The 22,189-nt window shown below is 40.4% G+C and overlaps 1 protein-coding gene across 7 annotated transcripts in view; it reads left to right on the plus strand.

The window, feature by feature from the left end:
* CDC42SE2 (CDC42 small effector 2) overlaps positions 1 to 22,189 on the plus strand; it is a 183,557-nt gene that overhangs the window by 147,761 nt on the left and 13,607 nt on the right. The gene's annotated exons all lie outside the window — the stretch shown is intronic.

A 22,189-nucleotide genomic window follows, 5' to 3' on the forward strand; every position in this document is an offset into this window, starting at 1 on the left:
GCCCTTTCAGGTGGGGACCAGGGGCTTGAACCTAAGTCCTTACACACTGTAATGTGTGTGTTCAACCAGATGTGCCACCACACCTGGTCCCCCCCCCTTTTTTTAAACATTTGTTAACAATATAGAATGAGATTTAATCTTTTGAGTTTTTTCAAATCTGTTTTGAGCTTTTTCTTGTCACATACAGCCACTTTCTAGTTTTTCTCATACATTGTTTTTTTAATGTCCTTGTCTTTTGGTGCTTGTTTCATGAAAGAGTTTGTAAAAGCAAACAGTGAAGGGAAAGAAGAAAGGACACTCCTTTGGAAGTCATGCCAACCAGAAGGGAGGGGCTTGCACCAATGGCATTGGTACAGCAGGAATAACAGCTATCTTCTCCCTCTGTGATCAGAAGCAGAAATCGTTGGTCCTTTGGCCCACACTTGACTCACATAAGCTGTGTGCAAGCTCTTCCTGGAACATAGCTGGCTGCCACATGGTCAGGGGTGTGGAGTGGGTAAATTTCTGTTGTGCTCCGAGCTGCCATTTACCTGAACGAACTGTAGTTTAATCTCCAAGTCTCCCTGGAGTCTTGGATGCCTTGAGCAAACTCCAGAGTTCTAAAATACACCTGTCAGACAAGATTCTGCTAGTACAATTGTGGGGACCAGGGTGGGTTGTGGAATCACAGATTACCAGTATTACTTTAATTTTGTGCTTTACATTTATATCTCTGGTTCATGGAGTATGGAAGATTGATTTGTTTGCTGTAAGGTAGGGGTACAACTATTTTTCTTTCATGCTTATTAGGAATCTAAAAAGTTTATTGAATAATCTTTTTATTAGCCATTTGAACTGTCAGATTTTTGTTTTATCCTGCATTTTCATGTATTTAAGTCTATTTCTGAAATCTATTCCTTCTTACATCTGTTACATCTTTGCCACTGCACACTGCATTTTTTTTTTTTTTCCAACAAGGACTTCCCAGGGGCTTTATACACTCAGTATTTCACCACTCTGGGGGATTCCCCTTCTTTTATATAGTGGGTGGAAAGAGACAGAGCTCGTGTGGTAAAGGGGCACTTCACTGGGTGAGCTATCCAACCCTTCCTTCTCCTACCCCAGACTGTTTGAATTGCTTTTAGTGCAGTTCACTCTCTCACAGAAGAAAATTTCCATAGCCTCCTTTCCATTGTACTGATAATGCCTTTTTTTTTTTTTTTTTGCCATGGTTGTTACATGGGCCCCTATTTATTCCTGGGTGAACTGGGTAAAATTCACATATTTTTAAATTTCATTTTTATTTGATTAGAAAGAGAAACTGAGAGTGAAAAGGAGAGATTGACAGACATATCTGCAGCACTGTAAAACTCCTCTCCCCATCACAGGTGGGTGGGGACAGGGGGCTTGAACCTGGGTCCTGGCACATGATAATGTGTTTTCTTTATATATATATATATTTATTTTCCCTTTTGTTGCCCTTGTTGTTTAACATTGTTGTGGTTATTGATGTCATTGTTGTTGGATAGGACAGAGAGAAATGGAGAGAGGAGGGGAAGACGGGGAGAGAAAGACAGATACCTGCAGACCTGCTTCACCACTTGTGAAGCGACTCCCCTGCAGGTGGGGAGCCGGGAGCTCAAACCAGGATCCTTCCACGAGTCCTTGTGCTTTGTGCCACGTAGGCTTAACCCACTGCGCCACCGCCCGACTCCTGATAAGGTGTGTTTTCAACAAGGTGCGCCACTGCCCATCCCCCTGGGTAAAATTCACATTTAAAAAAAAATGAGAGTAATTCCACTGAGCAACTTGGCATTTTCTTATTTTATTGCTATATTTATATTATTTTAGCAAAGTTTATGAATCTTGTCATTTACAGTTATGTACATTGCTTGTTAAATTTGTTCTGGTTATTGTGAATTTTCATTACTTTCTGAATAGAATTATATTTTCAATTTTTTTTCAATTACATTTTCAAATTGGCTTCTATTTGAGCATAGCAAACAAGGTGTTTTTTATTTATTTTTTTATGTATTTATTTTCCCTTTTATTGCCTTTGTTTTTTTTGTTGTTGTTGTAGCTATTATTGTTGTTGGATAGGACAGAGAGAAATGGAGAGAGGAGGAGAATACAGAGAGAGGGAGAGAAAGATAGACACCTACAGACCTGCTTCACCGCCTGTGAAGCGATTCCCCTGCAGTTAGGGAGCTGGGGGCTCGAACCAGGATCCTTATGCCGGTCCTTGTGCTTTACGCCATGTGCGCTTAACCCGCTGTGCTACCGCACAACTCCCTGCAAACAAGGTTTTTATGAACTAGTTTTATATCTAGGTACCTTACAGAATGCTTTATTGTTTCTAAATAACTCCATACAGTAATTTCTTAGTCTTTGGCATGTAAACATTGTGTGGTATTTATTGGTATCTTCCTGCATTGCTGAAGATCTCCAGTGTAATAATGATGAGCAGTGCCAATATGACTGAACATCCCTATCTTGACTTTAATATGAAAGCTTCTTCTAATTTACTGAGCTATAAAATGAATTCCTATTTTAGTGATTGTTTACTAACATTTACATTATACAAGTATAATTTATTTGATATTGCCAAGAATTATATTTTCAATAGCCTTTAAATATTATGTAATGTTTGGATTTTATTGTCATATTATTTTCCCTATGCTCTGCAGTTTTTTGTTCATAGTTGCACATGATAGTATTGATTAAAAGGAAAAGAGACCTTTAGCGAGAGAGAGAGAGAGAGAGAGAGTGAGTGTGTGTGTGTGTGTGTGTGTGTGTGTGTGTGTGTGTGTTAGTGTGTGTTAGATGTATTTAGTTATGAAAGAGGAGAAGGTGGGAGAACCAAAGCATCACGTTATTGGCATATGCGACCCTGGGGATGAAACTAATGACCTCATGTTTAAGGGTCCATAGCTTAGTGGTTAGGACTTTGTTTACTGTTTTGTTTCAGTTGTTGATGATGAACAATAACATTTTCCCCCTGGTATCCTTGTCTTTGCTTCTAGTGGGTCAGCATTTCTCTACTGAGTCCTTAAATAAGGTGTGAAATGTCCAGTTCTTCCATTCCTATTGGAGTCATGTGCAAGTGATAGTAAGGTGTTTGGGTGAGGGAAACATTAATATGCTGTCATTAGGTTTCAGTTTTTAAATAAACCTGTTCCCTATATATCGACTCAGTTTTTTTACTCCGTGGTTGAGGCATAAAGGCTAGATAGGATATTGCAATTGGACATTTCCCTTCCTCTGTGTGAAAGGCTAGTGGGAGCCAAAATGATTATTTCCCTTCCCAAAGTTGCTTCATTTCTAGCAAAAACCTTGGTCTATTAGACTCTGGCCAGAATTTCTTGTGAGGGTAAAATGCTTTCACTTATCTTTAAAAAACTACCTTTCTCTTCTCATTCCTGAGGCACAAGGGATTTTCCTGATAACTCATTTTGAAAATCAAGTAGTTTAAAGAGGAAGCTCCACAAAAGTTGGACACTCCTCTAAAGCTAGGCTCTCCTGGAATCGTTAACTCTCTTGCTTATACTTGTCTTCCAGCAATTCATCAGTTTATACTTTCAGTCCCAAATTCATTGTAGGTGTCTATTCGGGTAGGCAAGGTGTGGTTCTTTTGTATAATCACTGTCTTTTCAATTTGGGGACAGTTCTATAGTGGCTCTAAGGAGTTAATTATTGGCCTATCAGAAAAATCATAACTTTTTTTAAAAAAAGATTTTATTTATTTATTCATGAGAAATGATAGGAGAGAAAGAACCAGACATCACTCTGGTACATGTGCGCTGGGGACCGAACTTGGGACCTCATGCTTGAGAGTCCATAGCCTTATCCACTGCGCCACCTCCCGGACCACAAATCATGATGTTTTTGCGTAGAGAAATACATCATGATTTTTCTGTCAACTCAGTAGTTTGTTTTGTGGTTTTGCACATTGGAGTGACGCCTTTTAAATTTCACGTGTGCTGGACCAGAAACTGAAAGTCACACTGTGTTTTAGAGGATTTTATGCCAATATTCATAGTGTATGTAACTAGATGAATCCTTTTCAAGTATATGATCTGATCTGGGTATATTCACAAGTAGCTAAAATAAACACAGATTTTTTAAAATTTTTATTTATTTATTTATTTATTTTATTTTTTACCAGAGCACTGATCAGTTCTGGTTTATGGTGGTGCAGGGGATTGAACCTGGGACTTTGAAGCCTCAGGCATGAGAGTCTGTTTGCATAACCATTATGCTATCTACCCCTGCCCTTAAACACAGATTTTAATACTAGGAACATAAAACCTTGGAATTACATGTATGAGACATTAGAAATAGATTTTCTGCTACACAAAAAGGACTTCAACATGGGTATTTTGCACACATTTAATACATCAGTTTTGTGTCAGTGTTTAATAATATACTTTCTGTGAAATAGTCCACAAGAATTTCATGTACATTTAATTTCCTAATCTTTTTGAGACTGCTGAGAACAATTATATGAAAAGTTACAGGAACATGTAATTATTATAGTGAAAGAATGTTTTGTTTACTGGGATCAGGAAAACAGTGAAAGGATACACTAATAATTTCATGTTTCTTTATAGCCTAAAAATTCCTGGCAATGCTAATAGTTTCAAGGGTGCCTTATTTGAAAGCTTTTTTGGTCAACTCTAAAGTTTTTAAAGTATTTACTGAAATTAAGTGCTGCATGCCTGCTCTCCTACTCGTTCTTTACCACCCCTGCTCTGGCACATTCCATGTGTGAAAAAAAGAACAACCCAATATTGGGAAGAAAACATAATGCATTTTTCTGAGTATCAGCATAAAAATCATACTTTTCTCTTCCTACTCCTTCATTTTAACACAGCACACTACAGAGTGCAGTAAAACTGTAATTCATTTTCATTGGTGATTCAGATCTTTTAAATTACTGGTAGTGTATAAATGATGTAATTGCTAATGGTAGCTAGTTATAGACTTAAAATTGCATTGACCATGCCTTACAATTCAGTTTAAAAAAATATTGTTGTTGCTTTATAGGACTATAGTGAATTCATTATTCACTTATTGCTGTGCATTAGAGTATTGGTAGACACTTCCCTCAACTTCACTGAGGTTATTGATACAGAGAAAAAATGCAAATTATTGTAAACAATATATTGAGTTTAGATTTGTCTCTGTGTATATATATATATATATATCTTCATGTTACCATCACTAGAAACAAGATGATAAGCTAGGTAGCCGTTAAAACAGTGAATATTTTTATTGTCAAAAACAACAACTATGTATGGGGTCATATTGTATCTTCCCCATCTAATTTTTCCCCTACATGGTACTGATCTTGGTAATATTATTTGCCTCTGAATTGTGTGATTTTTACTTAGGTATATACACACAATCACCACATAATAGTGCATATAATAGCAACTTGGTATTTTAACATTATTTTTTAAGTATTTGATAGGACAAATAGGGGCAAAGGGGAGATAGGGAGGGAAAAACACCTGTTGCACTGGTTCACTTATGACGCTTCCTCCCTGTAGATGAAGACTGAGTGAGGGCTTGAACCTGGGTCTTTTGTGTGGTAACATGTGTATTCAACCAGGTGCACCAACACCCAGCTTCCACTCTGGTAATCTTAACTACTCAGAAATAACATTGACTAAAATAGACATTACTTCTGCTTTCATGGCTCTCTAGTGAAGGAAATACTTAATGAATTATCATATAAATGTATATGATAACTGCTCTGTGGAAAAAGAAAATAGGAAAAAGAGGAGAAAGGCATAGTAAAAGTGGTCATCGTAGTCCTCTGTGATTAATTGACATTTTAGAAGGAAGTGAAAAAAAGAAATTTACATAGTAAAAAAAAAAAAAAAAAAAAAAAAAAAAAAGAAGGAAGTGAACCACAACCCAGGGAACAGTGCATTGTAGTCAGAGACTAGAGGGTCCATAGAAAAAGTTGTATGTGTGATAGCAGCATCAAAGAATGCAGGTGAGAGTGGGCCCAGGGGACAATGGGTAAAATGAGGTCAGTAAGGTAACTAAGGGCCAATTGACATATGGCCTTCTAGGCCATGAAAAGACTTTGGCTTTTGTTCTTTGTTACTGGGAAGTTAGTGAATGATCTTGAGCAAACACTCAAATGGAGTTCTATAAGCCTTTTTCCAGTGGTTCGAATGTTACTGTCCAGGCAGAAGGTCAGTGCTGGCTGACCAAACTACACACTCCAGGCCAGTGAGTTACCTCCCCTTCCTGCATACTCAGCAGACAAGTCCTTCTCAGCATATAGTGTATTCTGCAGTATTGCTTGCTTCCTGCAATCACTTTTTTTAAATTTCTTTATTGGGGGATTAATGTTTTATAGTCAACAGTAAATACAGTAGTTTGTACATGCATAACATTTCTCAGTTTTCCACACAGCAATACAAACCCCACTAGGTCCTCTGTCATCCTATTCCCAGACCAGCACTCTCCCCCTCCCCACCCTACTCCAGTTTAGGTTCTACTTGTGTTTTCTCATTTGATCTTGTTTTTCAACTTCTGCTTGTGAATGAGATCATCCCATATTCATCCTTCTGTTTCTGAATTATTTCACTTAACATAATTTCTTCAAGCTTCATCCAAGATGGGCTGAAAACTCACTACTTTTAATAGCTGAGTAATATTCCACTGTGTATATATACCACAACTTGCTCAGCCACTCATCTGTTGTTGGACTCCTGGGTTGCTTCCAGGTTTTGGCTATTACAGATTGTGCTGCTATGAGCATAGGTGTACACAGATCTTTTTAGATGGGTGTGTTGGCTTCCTTAGGATATATCAGAGGAGAGAAAGAAAGACACCTGCAGACCTGCTGCATCACTTGTGAAGCAGCCCAGGCAATGGGGAGCCGGGGGCTCAAACTGGGATCCTTATTCCAGTCCTTGTGCTTTGTATCATGTGCGCTTAACCCACTGCACCATCGCCTGTCCCCCTCTTCTACTTAATAGCATAAAATGTACTTTCAGAGTTCAGAAAATGTCTTACTTAAATGAATTGAAGATGATTAAATTAAAGCAGCTGTCATTTAGTTTCAGATATGGTAATGCATTAATTCAATGCTTTCTATTCACAGTACTTCTGGAAACAGATTATGGAAGTAAATGCAATCTGTAGTCAACAGGCATCTACATCAGCCTTTATACTATGTTAGTAGAACTTAATGGAAAAAAAAGTTCTAATATTTTCCTCTCAAATCCCCATTGATGATGATGATGATTATTGTCACCAGAATTATTACTGGGGCTCTTTGCCTGTCTGCACAATGAAGAGTTGGAGCTTGAACCTAGGTTCTTGCGCATGGCAGTGTGTGCACTTTGCTGGGTGCGCCACTGTCTGGCCCCACCATGCAGGCCATTGTGAGTTCCTTGGCATGTGAACATCTCCCAGAATGCAGACCACTGAATACAGAAAAAAAAACCAATGCAGACCTCTGAAGTTCAGGGTCATGATTTAGTATTTTTCTTTATTAGGATGAGTATAATTGCCGTAAGAGGAAGAGAAACTCCAGGGAAAATGCTCTTTGTTGAGCAGGAAACAAAATACTATGGAGGAAAAACTTGTTGATGAACAGTAAAGAAAGAAATCACTGTGGTCAAATAATTGAAAAATAAATGTTGGCCAAATAAGCCACCTCTTTTTGTTTTTCTCTCTGGTCTTTATAAAATGCTTTGTTTAAAAGAAAATAGTTTGTTTTTATGTTCATTATGCAGATTTCATCAAGGAGGTTGTGTTAATAGTGTGAGATCCTACTAGCAGGCATTTTATAGGAACACTGAAACATTTCTGAAAAGATCTATTGTCTGCAAGTTATCTGACCACATCTGGGAGAATGTTGATGTTTATTTAGTAAACACAGCCTAGTTACAGTTTCTATCATTTGTGTCAATGGCATGAAAGTCTGCATCTTTTTATAAGACAGTAGATTCTTAAAATGGTTAGAGGCACTTTTAAAATGCCATTTACAGGAAGTTTTGTTTTATTGCTTTTTTTTTTTTTTTTTTTTTTTTGCACCTCCAGGGTTATTGCTGGGGCTCAGTGCCTGCACTAAGAATCCACTGCTCCTAGAGGCCATTTTTCTCCTTTTGTTGCTCTTGTTGTCTATCGTTATGGTTATTGTTGTTATTGGATAGGACAGAGGGAAATAGAGGAGGGGAAGACCAGGAGAGAAAGACAGACAGCTGCAGACCTGCTGCACTGCTTGTGAAGCGACCCCCCCATGCAGGTGGGGAACCGGTGGTTCGAACCAGGACCCCATTCCCGACACTGGTCCTTGCGTTTTGTGCCATGTGCACTTAACTCTCTGCACTACCGCCTGGCCACCTGCTCATGTTTTTTTTTCTTTTTTCTTTATTTTTTTTTTATTTAAGAAAGGATTAATTAACAAAACCATAGGGTAGGAGGGGTACAACTCCACACAATTCCCACCACCCAATCTCCATATCCCACCCCCTCCCCTGATAGCTTTCCCATTCTCTAGCCCTCTGGGAGCATGGACCCAGGGTCATTGTGGGTTGCAGAAGGTAGAAGGTCTGGTTTCTGTAATTGCTCCTCCGCTGAACATGGGCATTGACTGGTCGGTCCATACTCCCAGTCTGCCTCTCTCTTTCCCTAGTAGGGAGGGTCTCTGGGGAAGCTGAGCTCCAGGACACATTGGTGGGGTCTTCAATCCAGGGAAGCCTGGCCAACATCCTGATGGCATCTGGAACCTGGTGACTGAAAAGAGAGTTAACATACGAAGCCAAACAAATTGTTGAGCAATCATGGACTCAAACCTTGAAATAGTGGAGAGGAAGTGTTAGGGAGGTACTCACTGCAAACTCTAGTGTACTTCTGCTTTCAGGTATATATTTTGCAGTAGTTTACAGATACATGTGAACATATGCTCTCTCTCACAGAAACTGGTGTATATCTAGGTTTTGAGACTTTGTTAGAAAGTGAACCACCTGAGATGGAATTAGAGTATACTATGAAAGGAAAGGTCTCACCTGAGTAATGAAGCTGAAGGGTTGTCATTCCATATGTGAAGTCTCTGGACACAGTCTGAAGTGAAGCATGTTGAGGTGGCAATCGTTGCATTGGTTATGTTTTTTTTTTTTAAGCTTAGAAACAGCAATAGTGAAGAGAACTGAACTTTTTATTCTAAGTCAGTTTGTAAAGATTGTCACATGACTTTGGTATGTACAAATAAGAAAAAATTAATACTTTATGGGATTACTATTTTATTTTAAAAGTCTAGATTTTAAAACATCAGAAAAATTACCAGGCAAGAGGTATCGTTAGTAAACTGTACATTGTTGTCAAGGAATAAAATGTTTATATATATTTTATGTAATCAAATGAGGATTTAAATGATTTATGAAATTAAATTAGAAATTACTTAATTTGGTACTATAGAGTAACACTTTAATAATTTCCTGGGTTGTGTTTGTGTCTACTGTATGCTGACATTTTTAGAAGGGCTTTTTGATAGTTTGTTCATCTATAATGTAAATACATGGTAAAAAAAAAAAAAACACTGGACGGGGTTAGATAGCCTAATGGTTATGCAAAGAGACTCTCATGCCTGAGGCTCCAAAGTCCCAGGTTCAATCCCCTGCACCACCATAAGTCAGAGCTGGGCAGGGCAGTTCTCTGATGTTTCTCTCTTTCAAAAATAAAATAAAACAAAATACTAAAAAAAAAAAACCAAACTGTTTTTCATCCTTTGCCTTAAATTTGTGTATACTGGGTAGAAAATAGTACAGATAAGTTTCATCCACAGTCCTTATATGCAAAAATTCTAAGATCTTTGCTGTAGCTCCTAAGGGCCAGGTACTCTATAAAGTTCTGTCTGATCTCTTATCACCTTTGTAAATAATTAAAATTCTTCTGATTTTTCAGATGAAAGTTATGCTCCATTTATTTTAGTAGTTTGGATTTTTTTTTTTTTATTTGCCACCGGGGTTCTGGGTTATTGCTCAGTCTCTGTGCCTATATGGTTCCTCTGCTACTGGTGGACTTTTTTTTTTTTTAACAAAAGATGAGTGACGGAGAGACATCTAGGCACTGCTTACTCTGGTGACTAGGGACTGAGACCTAGGTCCTCTCAGGGTAAACTGCAATCTTTTTTTTGCCTCCAGGGTTGTCACTGGGCCTTGGTGCCTGCACTACAAATCCACTGCTCCTGGAGGCTATTTTATTCCCTTTTGTTTCCCTTGTTGTTTATCATTGTTATTATTGTTGTTATTGCTGCTGCTGTTGTTGGATAGGACAGAGAGAGGACTTGAAGACAGGGGGAGAGAAAGATAGACCTCCAGTAGGTGGGGAGAGGAAGGTTCTTAACCGGGATCCTTGCGCCAGTTCTTGCACTTCATGCCATGTGCGCTTAACCCACTGTGCTACTGCCTGGCTCCCAACTGCAATTTCTTAACAGTTGAGAAATCTCCCTGTCCTCACCTCTCCACCCTCTCTACCCTCTCCACCCTCTCCCTTGCCCTTAGACTCACCTTTATTTCCCTAAAAAGCTATTTCTTGAGTGTATATTCCTCTACTTTAGCAGGTGGAATATCATTTATTTTTGTGATTTTTTTTTTCTTTGTGAAGTAAATATAATTTTTAGTACAGTCTTTAAAATTACAGTTCTTAATAGCATCTAAGTAAATCTCTAGCAAAAGGCATCACTCACACACATAGGTTTGGACATTTTATTAAGAAGTTAACGGGGGAGTCAAACAGTAGCGCAGTGGGTGAAGTGCACAAGGCGCAAAGCGCAAGGACTGGCATAAGGACCCCCATTAGAGCTCCCTGCTCCCCACCTGCAGGGGAGTCGCTTCACAGGCGGTGAAGCAGGTCTGCAGGTGTCTCTTTCTCTCCTCATCTCTGTCTTCCCCTCCTCTCTCCATTTCTCTCTGTCCTATCTAACGACATCAATAACAACTACAACAGTAAAAAAAAAAAAAAAAAAAGGGCAACAAAAGGGAAAATAAATAAATATATAAAAATTTTTTTTTTTTTAAAGTTAACGGGGTGGGGAGTGGTACACCTGATAATTGCATATATTACCAAGTGTAAGGACCCAGGTTCAAGCTCTCACTCCCCAGCTACAGAGGGAATGCTTCATGAGCGGTGAAGCAGGTCTGCAGGTGTCTCTTTCTCTCCCTCTGTCTTCCCCTCTTTTCTCAGTTTCTCTCTGCCTTATATTAAAAAGAAAAAAAAAAAAAAGGAAAAACTGACCTCTGGGAGTGGTGGATTTGTAGTTCCAGCACTGATCCCCAGCAATAGCCCTGATGGCAATGAAAAGAGAAGTTAACTATTGCCAGGGAGATAGTAAAAATATTCCACTGCAGAATACTGTGCCCCAGTATGGTTCCGTAGCCCCCATGTCCACTTGGTCGATTCCAAATTATATTCCTCCATGAGGATAATTTCTGGAACCATCTGTTCCACCCCGGTTCCATGGCTGCCAGTTCTTAGCAACATCGCCCCGCCAGATATTCATCGGGATGTGGCGTCATCTAAGTTCATTTCCCATGTCTACGCTCAACCGGACCTGCCAATATACGCGGATATCTTCGCCCACCCTGTCCAACGCTTGACGTCTCGGCACCCAATCTGGTCCCCTACGCCTACACTGAACTTCTCTGTTCCAGTCTCTTGGAAACAGAGTTGGCAGTCAGCTGAGGTAAAGAACAAACACCTCATCACAGACCCCTGCAAGCGTCAACCCGGCTTTGACCTAGCACCTTATGATTGGGCCCTCCTCAATCGCTATCGAACAGGCCATGGCCGGTGCGCTGCTATGTTCCATCGCTGGGGGGCCAGAGATGACCCAAACTGCCCCTGCGGCTCCAGACAGACTATGACCCACATAGTCAACGACTGCCACCTCTCCAGATTCAAAGGAGGTCTCGAAACTTTACATCAGGCTCAACCTGATGCTGTTGACTGGCTACGGAAGAAGGGCAAACGCTAGAAGAAGAAGTAAAAATATTCTCATCCCTGAAGCTCTGAGGCCTCAGGTTCAGTCCCCTGCACCACCATAAACCAGAGCCGAACAGTGTTCTGGTTGAGAAAAAAAAAAGTTAACTATAAACTAAGTGAAGGCTAATGAATTATTGGTTGTCTTGGCTGGGTTTGTTTGTTTGTTTGTTTTTGCCTCCAGGGTTATTGCTGGGGTTTGGTGCCTGCATTACGAATCCACTGCTCTGGAAGCCATTTTTTCCCCTTTTGTGACCCTTGTTGTTTATTGTTGTTGTTATTATTGTTGTTTTTGTTATTGGATAGGACAGAGAAATCAGGACAGAGAGAGAAAGACACCTGTAGATCTGCTTCACCACTTGTGAGGTGACCCCCCTACAGGTAGGGAGCCAGGGGCTCAAACCAGGATCCTTGTGCAGGTCCTTGCACTTTACGCCATGTGCACTTAACCTGCTGCTCCACCACCCAGCCCCCTGAGTCTTGGCATTTTAAGACTAGGTTTTTGTCCAAATGAAAATGAGTAAATATAATGGATGTGAATTTGAATTACAACACTATGCAAAGAAATACACATCACTCCTTTTGAATAGGCTACGGTGACACCAGTAGCAATTCAGTATTGTTAAAGATTCTCTCTGGGCCAGGAGTATGGTAGAGTGCAGCTTGGCTTGAATGGAGCTGTGTTTGATCTCTTGTTTCAAAGAGAGAAAAGGAAAGGGAGGGAAGGAAATGTTTTCCTTAAAACCAAATGTTTGCCTAGATATTTCCTCCTCCTCTCCCTTCCGCTTCTCTTTTTCCTTTTCCTTTTCTTGAGAACTGGTCAGCTCTGGTTTATGGTAGTGCTGGAGATTAAACCTGGGACCTCAGAGCCTCTAGCTGAATTTTTTTTTTCTGCATAACCATTATGCTACCTCCCCAGATTCCTGCATGCTATTTTTTTATAGACCTACTTAGTTTAGTTCAAGTACTTTGCATATTAACTTTATTTATTTATTTAGGTTTTTATTAATAAAATGGAAACACTGATAAGACCTAGGATAAGAGGGGTATAATTCCACACAATTCCTGCCACCAGAACTCCGTATCCCATCCCCTTCCTTAATAGTTTTCCCATTCTTTATCCCTCTGGGAGTATAGACCCAGGATCATTATGGGGTGCAGAAGGTGGAAGGTCTGGCTTCTGTAATTGCTTCCCTGCTGAACGTGGGCATTGGCAGGTCGATACATACTCCCAGCCTGTCTGTCTGTCTGTCTGTCTCTCTCTCTCTCTCTCTCCCTCTCTCCCTAGTGGGGCGGGCCTCCAGAACACATGGTGGGGTCGTCTGCCTTGGGAAGTCCAGTTGGCATCATGGTAGCATCTGGAACCTGGTGGCTGAAAAAGAGTTAAGATAGAAAGCAGAGCAAATTGTTAACTAGTTATGAACCTAAAGGCAAGAATATTGTGGGTGGAGATTTGGGGTCTGTGTTAGGTGTACTTCAGGGGGCCCGTGACCCAGCTAGTTTTTGCCTGAGCCTGATATCTCTAAGCTGTTGTCTGGGGGGGTATCATAGTTGGAAAAAGGATATGAACTTGATTGTATACCTGTCATTCTCTCTCTCTTCTCCATATATATATATATATATATATATATATATATATATATATATATATATATATATATATATATATATCTGTCATTCTGATTTCTTTGGAGAACTGACTGACTGCAGAGAAGACCTAGTGCTCCTAGAAAAAGTACATCATCTCATCAAGTTTACCATTTAATATGCCTTACCTAGACATACTAAGTTTTTTTTAGATAGCCTGTGACTGTCAGACTTTAGGCTAGCTTTTCTGCAGTGTACAGTGTGTCTCACCATTTACTTTAGCTGTTCTGTGTGCAGAATATCTGTGCATATGTAGGCATATGGTATACAGAAACAATTTCAGGTGAAGCCCAGGCTGACATAAATCTAATGTTACTAAAGCCTTAACACTCATTAAGTATCAAAAAAACACATCATTACTATTTGAGAAAAGCTTAGTTTCATATTGTTTTTTTTAACCTGGTTTCTACCTCCATTTTTCATAATTGCAGTGTGTGACTTAAGTCAGATATTAACTTTAAATAGAAAAAAGAACTTGTGTTTGCTTCAGGTTTCTCCCTGAGAAATGAGAACAACTAGTTCCTTCAATTTTGCTTTTAGCAATTTTTCCCTTGACAAGATTACTATAAACTTGCTTAGAGATTCCTTTTAAAAAACAGTATATAGGGCTTCCTGCAAATTTCACATCTGTTAACAGCTATGATTGGGAAAAGGTTATTTATCTATTAAACTCTAGAGGGCAAAGCCCACGTAGTAATATAGTGAAAATTGGATTTTAAGCACATTACCACCATCCTACCTATTGATGAGATTCCCAGTATGATAGAGCTTACCTTTCTGTTCTTTGATTTAAGTCCTTGCTTATCATTATAGTGTGGTCTTTTGATTTCTTTGTGGTGTTGCCTGCTCTCTTATTGAGGTGGCTATCTAAGCCACTTTTCTAGTGACTGTACCATCCTCTACAAGTCATAGAAGCAGAATGTTCATTTGTTCCAGAGCAGAAGACACAATTCAGTCTGATATACTGAGAAAGTTTATTTTCTGAGTTTTGACCTAAATATGAAAAACTAGGATCCAAAGTAGGCTGCTCAGTTACTTGAGAATTTTTTTTTAATTTCCATCTTTCCTTAACACATTAATCATGAGAATTTTGGTGTCCATCTTAAAGCCAGCCTTCTACATTTGTTTTAATAGCTCCTATTACCACCTGTGGAATGCCTGGGTCTGGCTTCATAAGCATCTATATTCAAACCTGAGAAAACTGTTTCTCTGTGTCCTGATTGTTTTCTTTGTACACTGACTTTCCTTTTAACTACAGTTGGGTATTTTGTCTTTTTTTCCCTCTCTATAGGAGACATAGTTATGCTCAGGTCCTGGTTCATCATCTTAGTTTAATAACCTTGAGGAACAGAGAGCTTCTTTCTATGTTAGTCCTTCCCAGAGGACTCTGCCCGCCTTGTATCATATGCACATCCCTATGGTCTGGGTTGAAGTCTGCAGTGGTTGGCAGCCTATCAAAAGCATATGGTTGGGTTAGGAAGAAATGATTTCCCCAAAGGAAAGGAGGGAAACTGCTGCTTCCAGAACAAACTAACTAAGCAGAAAGAAATGGCATATGACCACCACAGATATTTATAAAGAAGGGTAAGTCTCCATTGGACACTTTGAATATGTTTTAACTACTGTGGTAAAAAAAATGTTACAAAACAGTTTCGAGGACTGGCCAAAGAGCTTGCTTGGATAATGTTGCTTTACCATGTTCACAACCTAGGCTTAAACCTGGCCATTACCACCTTGGAGGAAGGGAGCTTCAGTGCCATAGTTTCTTCCCCTATCTCTCTGACTACCTTTTTTTTTTCTTCCTTTCTTTCTTTCCTTTCCTTTCTTTTCTTTAAGATTTTATCTTATTTTTTTTCTTTATTTTTGTCTTTTGGAGTATAAACACCATTTTATCTAATTTTAATGAAGGAGAAAGAGGGATACAGAGACACGCAGTGAAATAGCAGAACACTGCTTACCTCTGGCTTCCAGTGGTGCTGGGTGTTGAGCCTGGGACCTTGGAGCTTCCGGCATGCAAGTCTTCTGCAGAACCATTATGCTGTCTCCCCAATCCTACTGTGTCATATCTGGAAAAGTCAACCTAGAGTGGTGGCATCTGGATATGAACAACAACAAAGTCTCAGGATCTTTTAAGAAATGTATTTCTTGTTGTTGGTCTAAAATACTCTTAAGTTATGATTTAGGTGTAAAAAATAAACCCACTAAAAAGATGATGGGTGACCGTGTGCTTGGTTGAGAGTGCTTGCTGCTATGCTCAAGGACCTGGGGTCAAGCCCCCAGTCCCCATGGGCAAGGGGGAAAAGCTTCTTGAGTAGTAAAGTAGCACTGCAGGTGTGTCTGTCTGTCTCTATCAAGCAATAAAATAAGCTTTATGAAATAGCTAGAAATTAAAGATATATGAATTGCACAAACAAATCTTTATCTTTTGGTAAGTAACAGTTTTGGATTCTAGAAACTTAGATCTTTTTGCCTAATGCTTCAAGTAAACTCTGAGTCTATTTCATGCTCCATTTGTCACATAACCAAAGAAAGGGGGGGGGATTATTTTTCAAGTTCTTGATGATTTTTTTAAAAGCCTCTGTTGGTCCACTTTAATGTTTCACTTACTGTTTGTAGAGTAATTTATATGTGACCTTAAGTAAGACGTAATTTATATGTGACCTTAAGAAGTTAGACTCAACAGTAAGGCAGCTCTTGGCAGATACAGTCAAGGCATGTGCTCTGTCACTGAGCTACACCCCTCGTTCTGAATTGGTAAGACATTTGGGCATTTCATAAGGTTGACTGATATTTTCATATGATAAAAAGAAATGTTTAACTTTCTTTTTGTGTGTGCTAGTGAAAACTCACTAAGAAAAATATTTTCTTTCACTGCAGTTTTTTTCAAAATTTTTTTTGTTTTACAGCTGTAGTTAGTCTTTTGGGGACAGTTATGAGCTAGACAGCGTAGGCAACTGGAATCACCTCATGTATTCAGAGAATAACTGTCAGTGACATCATAGAAAACGTTTTTGAAGTACTTGGTACTTACATTGTTAGTATTTAAAAAAAAACTTATTTTAGAACCTCACAAACTTTTTTTTTTTTTTTTTTTTTGCCTCCAGGGTTACTGCTAGGGTTTGGTGCCAGGATCCAGTGCTCCTGGAGGCTTTTTTTTTTTTTTTAATTGGATAGGACATAAAGAAATTGAGAGGAGAGGGAGAGAGACACCTGCAGATCTGGTCATGACACGACCCCTCACACACACCGCAGGTGGGGGAGCTGGGGTCTTGAACTGGGGGCTTCATATTATGTGTGTTTAACTGCGTACATCACCGCCCAACCCTCCCTCACAAACTTTTTGATATCTTTCCCCCACCATTTTTTTCATGGCATCCTTAGGCCAGTGTAAGTACTTTAACTAGTTTAGTCCAAATGATATAGTGCCTGTGTTCAGAGCTCTTTGTTGCAGTAGGAGCTGTACCTGTGAGCAGCCTGGGGTGTGCTCAGTGGGCAGAGTGCACGACTTGTATGCATGAGATCTTAGGTTTCATACATAAAACTGAATATGCTCAGTGGTGCTTTTGCCTCTCTTAAGCACAGAATGACTCTAACCTTTTGTTTTGTTTTGACCAGAGCACTGCTTATCACTAGCTTATCCTGATGTCCGGTCAGAACTCAACCTTGGAGCTTCAGGCATTAAAAGACTTGCATAACCATTGTGCTAGTCTTTAAAAATAATTTTAGTGTAAATAAGTTGGAAGAAAAATGTTTTAATTACCACAGTTACATATGGAATGCTTGTGCTTGTTCATTGGGTTTTACACAACTCAAATTGCAATTAGATTGACCACCACAGCCCTCCTTTTTAGTTCCTTATTGACCTATGCAGTGTTGGGACCTTTTTTCCACAGCTGCCACTGAAAACTGCACTTGACAAAGAAAGTAATTCTCACAACATTATAGATCCATTAGTGCCATTGCTTCTCTCAAATTGAAAATAAATTGGGGATCTCCTGGATATTTGCTGGGTGCCCTGCATGCATTTTGGGATTCACGAATTTATTTGATTTAACTGACAAGTGAGAGGTTCATCACACAACCCAGCTGACTACCATGGGGTTCAGCCAGTGGTCTGTCTGGTTCTTTCATCCTTTCACTAATTTAGTCTACTTTGGTCACTTTCTTGCTGATTGGAAGTACCATGGCCACAGATGACAGGCTGTTGTTCTTTCCTTGTGCGCCCTTTTAGAAGTACTTTAGGCTCTAACACCCAGGTCTTGCTTTAGGCCTCCTGCTATCCTCTGTAGCCTGGCCTTAATGTGCCCCTCATTAGCAGATTTGTGTGCTTAGCTGCCAGGCAGCAGTCTAAAAGGAAGCTTCAGCTTTTTATGTAGGGGCGGGATGGTGGCACACCTGGTTGATCGCACATGTTACAATGCACAAGGACCCAAGTTCAATCCCCAGGTCCCCACCTGCAGGGGGAAAGCTTTGCGAGTGCTGGAGCAGGGTTGCAGGTGTCTCTCTGTTTCTCTCCCTCTCTACCTCCCCCTTCCTCACATTTTCTGGTTGTCTCTATCCAGTAAATAAAGATAATGAAAATTTAAAAAAAACTTTTAAGTAGAGGGAGTCAGGCGGTAGCACAGCGGGTTAAGCACAGGTGGCGCAAAGCCGCAAGGACCAGCATAAGGATCCCAGTTCGAGCCCCCGGCTCCCCACCTGCAGGGGAGTTGCTTCACAAGCAGTGAAGCAGGTCTGCAGGTATCTGTTTTTCTCTTTGCCTCTCTGTCTTCCCCTCCTCTCTCCATTTCTCTCTGTCCTATCCAACAACAACAGCATCAGTAACTATAACAATAAAACAACAAGGGCAACAAAAGAGAATAAATATTAAAAAAAACAAATAGTTACTGTTTTCCTAGAAGCTATACTTAATATTAGAGAAATGGGGGAAGAGGAATATTATACTGCTACAAAAGTGCTTGATTAGAAAATGTATTATATAGAGACAAAGGAGTCGAGAGAGAAGAGAGAGCCCTGATATACTGCTTCACCACCCATGAAGCTTTCCCTCTGCTTGTGGAAACCCTAATTCTTGAATAATATAACATGGGGGCTGGGCAGTGGCACGCCCAGTCAAGCACACATATCACCATGCACAAGGACCAGGTTGGAGCGCCCCCCCCGCCCCCGCCACCTGCAGAGGATCCACTTCATAAGTGGTGAAGCAGAGCTGCAGATGTCTGTCTCTTAATCCCTCTTACCTCCCCTCCTCTCTCAATTTCTCTCTGTCCTGTCAAATATATATATATATATATGAATGAGATGGCTGATGGAAGTGGTGGATTCATCATGCAGGCATTGAGCCCCAGTGATAACCCTGGTGGCAAAAAGAAAAAAAAACAACAACAATGTAACACCAAGGAAATGGCTGTTTGGATAGTGTACTATTATGTCATGTATGTGACCCAGCCTCAAGCTCTGCCCCCATCATGTTGAAAGCAACTTTGGTGCTGTGGTCTCTTACACACACTCACTCTCTCTCTCTCTCTTTCTCTGCCTCTCTAGTCTCTAAACCTAAACAAAACAAAACAAACCACATACCAGTAACAACATACCTGAGTGTAATGTTTATATGCTAGTAATATGTTCAGGAAGTGTTTGGTGATGAATAGCTATGTGTCAGGTATGGTGCTGGTGCTGTGTGTGCCATCTGTGAGCAGTTAGCATTTAATGAGAGATGTGTATTTTACTTTTTTAGAGGTGGGCACAATACAGAGATAATGCAGAGGAGGAGTACCTACAGACTAGCATAGAGAAGTGAAGCCTGTAACAGTCAAGTCAAGAAGCAGTGAAAAAGATCCTTCCAGGCAGAGGCAGGGAAGTGAAAGCATGTACACAGCACATCTGAGGAGCTGCAAGTAGCTAAAGATGAAAGGAAGGAAGACGAGACTAAGGAAAGAAACAGGACCTTAAAGGAAGACAGAAAACTACTGCTGAGCAACATGATCACTTTTGCCCTTAAAGACTGTCTAGATCGGGGGCCGGGCAGTGGACACCTGGTTAAGTGCATGTTGTACAAGCCTGAGGGCCTACACAAGGATCCCAGTTCGAGCCCCCGGCTCCCCACCTTCAGAGGGATCACTTTACAAGTGGTGAAGGACTGCTGGTGTCTGTCTTTCTCTCTCCCTATCTTCCCCTCCCCTCTCAATTTCTCTTGGCTTTTCAAGAACAAAACAACAACAACCAAAAAAAAAAAAAAAAATGATCGCAGGAGCAGTGGATTTGTTATGCTGGCACCAAGCCCCAGCAATAACTGGAAGCAAAAAATAATAGTAAGATTGTCTAGATCCAGAGTGAATAATATTGGGAAGGGGAGTACAGTTGTAAATCTAGAAGCAAATGAGCTAGAGGGGTACAGCAGTGATATAGGTGAAAGGCAATAGGAACTTGAAATTGGATGGTGACAGTGGTGCAGGGATGGGTGGAATACACAGGATTCTGTGCTAATTCCCTGTGATAGTCTAAGGGAGGAGAAATAAGAGGCAGCCATCAGTTCTGGCTTGAAACATTTACTGGTGAAAGTTGTTTACCAAAGTGGGGACTGAAAAGAGAAATGGGTTAATGAAGTAAGAATGAACTCAGCTTTAGACACAGAAATTGGAGTACCCTGTTGACGGTTAAGTGACATACCTCATAAGCAGTTAAAGGTATATAAGGCCCAGAAATGAGGAAGTAGACTCACTGGTTGTCAGCAGAGTTAATAAGGTGAGAACAAGAGAGAGAGGAGGAAAGGGACCCGGGTTCTTGAGAACACCACTTGAGCTGTTCAAACAAAAACAGGGTTATCACTGGGGCTTGGTACCAACACTACGAATCCACTACTGCTGGCGGCCATTTTTTTCCATGAAATTGAGAGGGGGAGAGAGAAATAGACACCGGCAGACTTGCTTCACCATTTGTGAAGCGACCACTCTGCAGGTGGGGAGCTGGGGTCTTGAACTGGGATCCTTACTTGAATCCTTGTGTTTCTTACTATATGTGCTTAAACCAGTGCGTCACCGCCCAGCCCCCTGAATTTCAATTTCTAAACTGTGAAAATAAATATTGGAGTAGAGGATTGCCTGGAAGGTTGCTTTGTGGATAGAGCACAGGACTTGCATATGTGAAGCCCTGGGCTCAGGCATCAACGACAGGAATGAACACAGCTGGGCCTGGGAGGAAGCTCACCCAGCAGAGTATAGCCCATTACCATCCACACGGACTTGGATTCAAGCCCCTGACCACTACATGGTAGTGCCCATAAGGGAGAAACTTCATGAGTGACTGTTTTCCCTCTCTCTACCTGTGATCTAAAAAAGAATAGCCATCAGTAGTAGTGGAGACCTATAGGCACTGAGCTGCAGTTATATCTCTGGTGTCAGAGAATAAAAAGTGAAGCAAACAAGTAGAACATCATAGGAGTAGAGAGGTGATTTGTTGCCTCTCCTGTGTATAGAATAACAATCAGACTGAGGTCCCTGCGCTTTGTACTATGTGCACTTAACCAGGTGCGCTACCACCTGGCCCACCTCATGATAATTTCTGACTAAGCTCAGTGCCTGTGATGAGGGTCTCTTTTACTGGTGCGTGGGGTTCATGAGCTTGGTTTAAGTAGGATATTCTGTGGTGAGAGGACTTGGCTCAAGACAAGGCAGAGAACTCGTAGAGATACCTGAAGATTTCTGTGAAGACCCCCAGGAAAATTTTCCCTGTTTTTAATGAAAAACTGTTTGTTTCTTGGTCAGTGCATGGAAGTGAGAAGCCCAGGCTTTTGCTGGAACTTGATTGTGACCTGCCTGGGAAACTAAAACAGGAAAGTGGGGAGGACAGGGCTGAGAAACAGAGTGGGAGCTCTGAATACATGGAGTATCTTAGCCAGTTTTTATTTCAATTTTTATTGTTTTGAGTTGTTTCATTTTCAGAGAAGACACAGGTGATGGGAGGCATATGAAACAGCAGTGTTAAACTAAATTGGTGGTGTTGCTAGTCATGTTATGTGGTAGCTCATCAATATATATATATATATGTATATATATATATATATATAATTTTTATTTATAAAGTGGAAATTGAAAAGACCATAGGATAAGAAGGATATAATTCCACACATTTCCTACCACCAGAACTTCATATCCAATCCCATTCCTTGATAGCTTTCCTATTCTTTATCCCTCTGGGAGTATGGACCCAGGTTTATTATGGGATGCAGAAGGTGGGAGGTCTGGCTTCTGTAATTGCTTCTCTGCTGAACATCGGTGTTGGCAGGTTTATCCATACTCCCAGCCTGTCTTAATCTTTCCCTGGTGGGGCAGGGATCTGGGGAGGTGGGGCTCCAGGACACGTGGTGGGGTCCTCTGCCCAGGAAAGTCCGGTTGGCATAATGGTAGCATCTGGAACCTGGAGGCTGAAAAAGAGTTAAGATAGAAAGCAGAAAAATTATTGACTAATCATGAATCTAAAGGCAAGAATACTGCAGATGAAGATTTGGGGGGGGGGTTCTGTTTTGTAGATAGCCAGTAGCCCTATTTTAGTTGTA

The sequence above is a fragment of the Erinaceus europaeus genome, chromosome 2 (assembly GCF_950295315.1).
Source record: "Erinaceus europaeus chromosome 2, mEriEur2.1, whole genome shotgun sequence".
NCBI lineage: Eukaryota > Metazoa > Chordata > Mammalia > Eulipotyphla > Erinaceidae > Erinaceus > Erinaceus europaeus.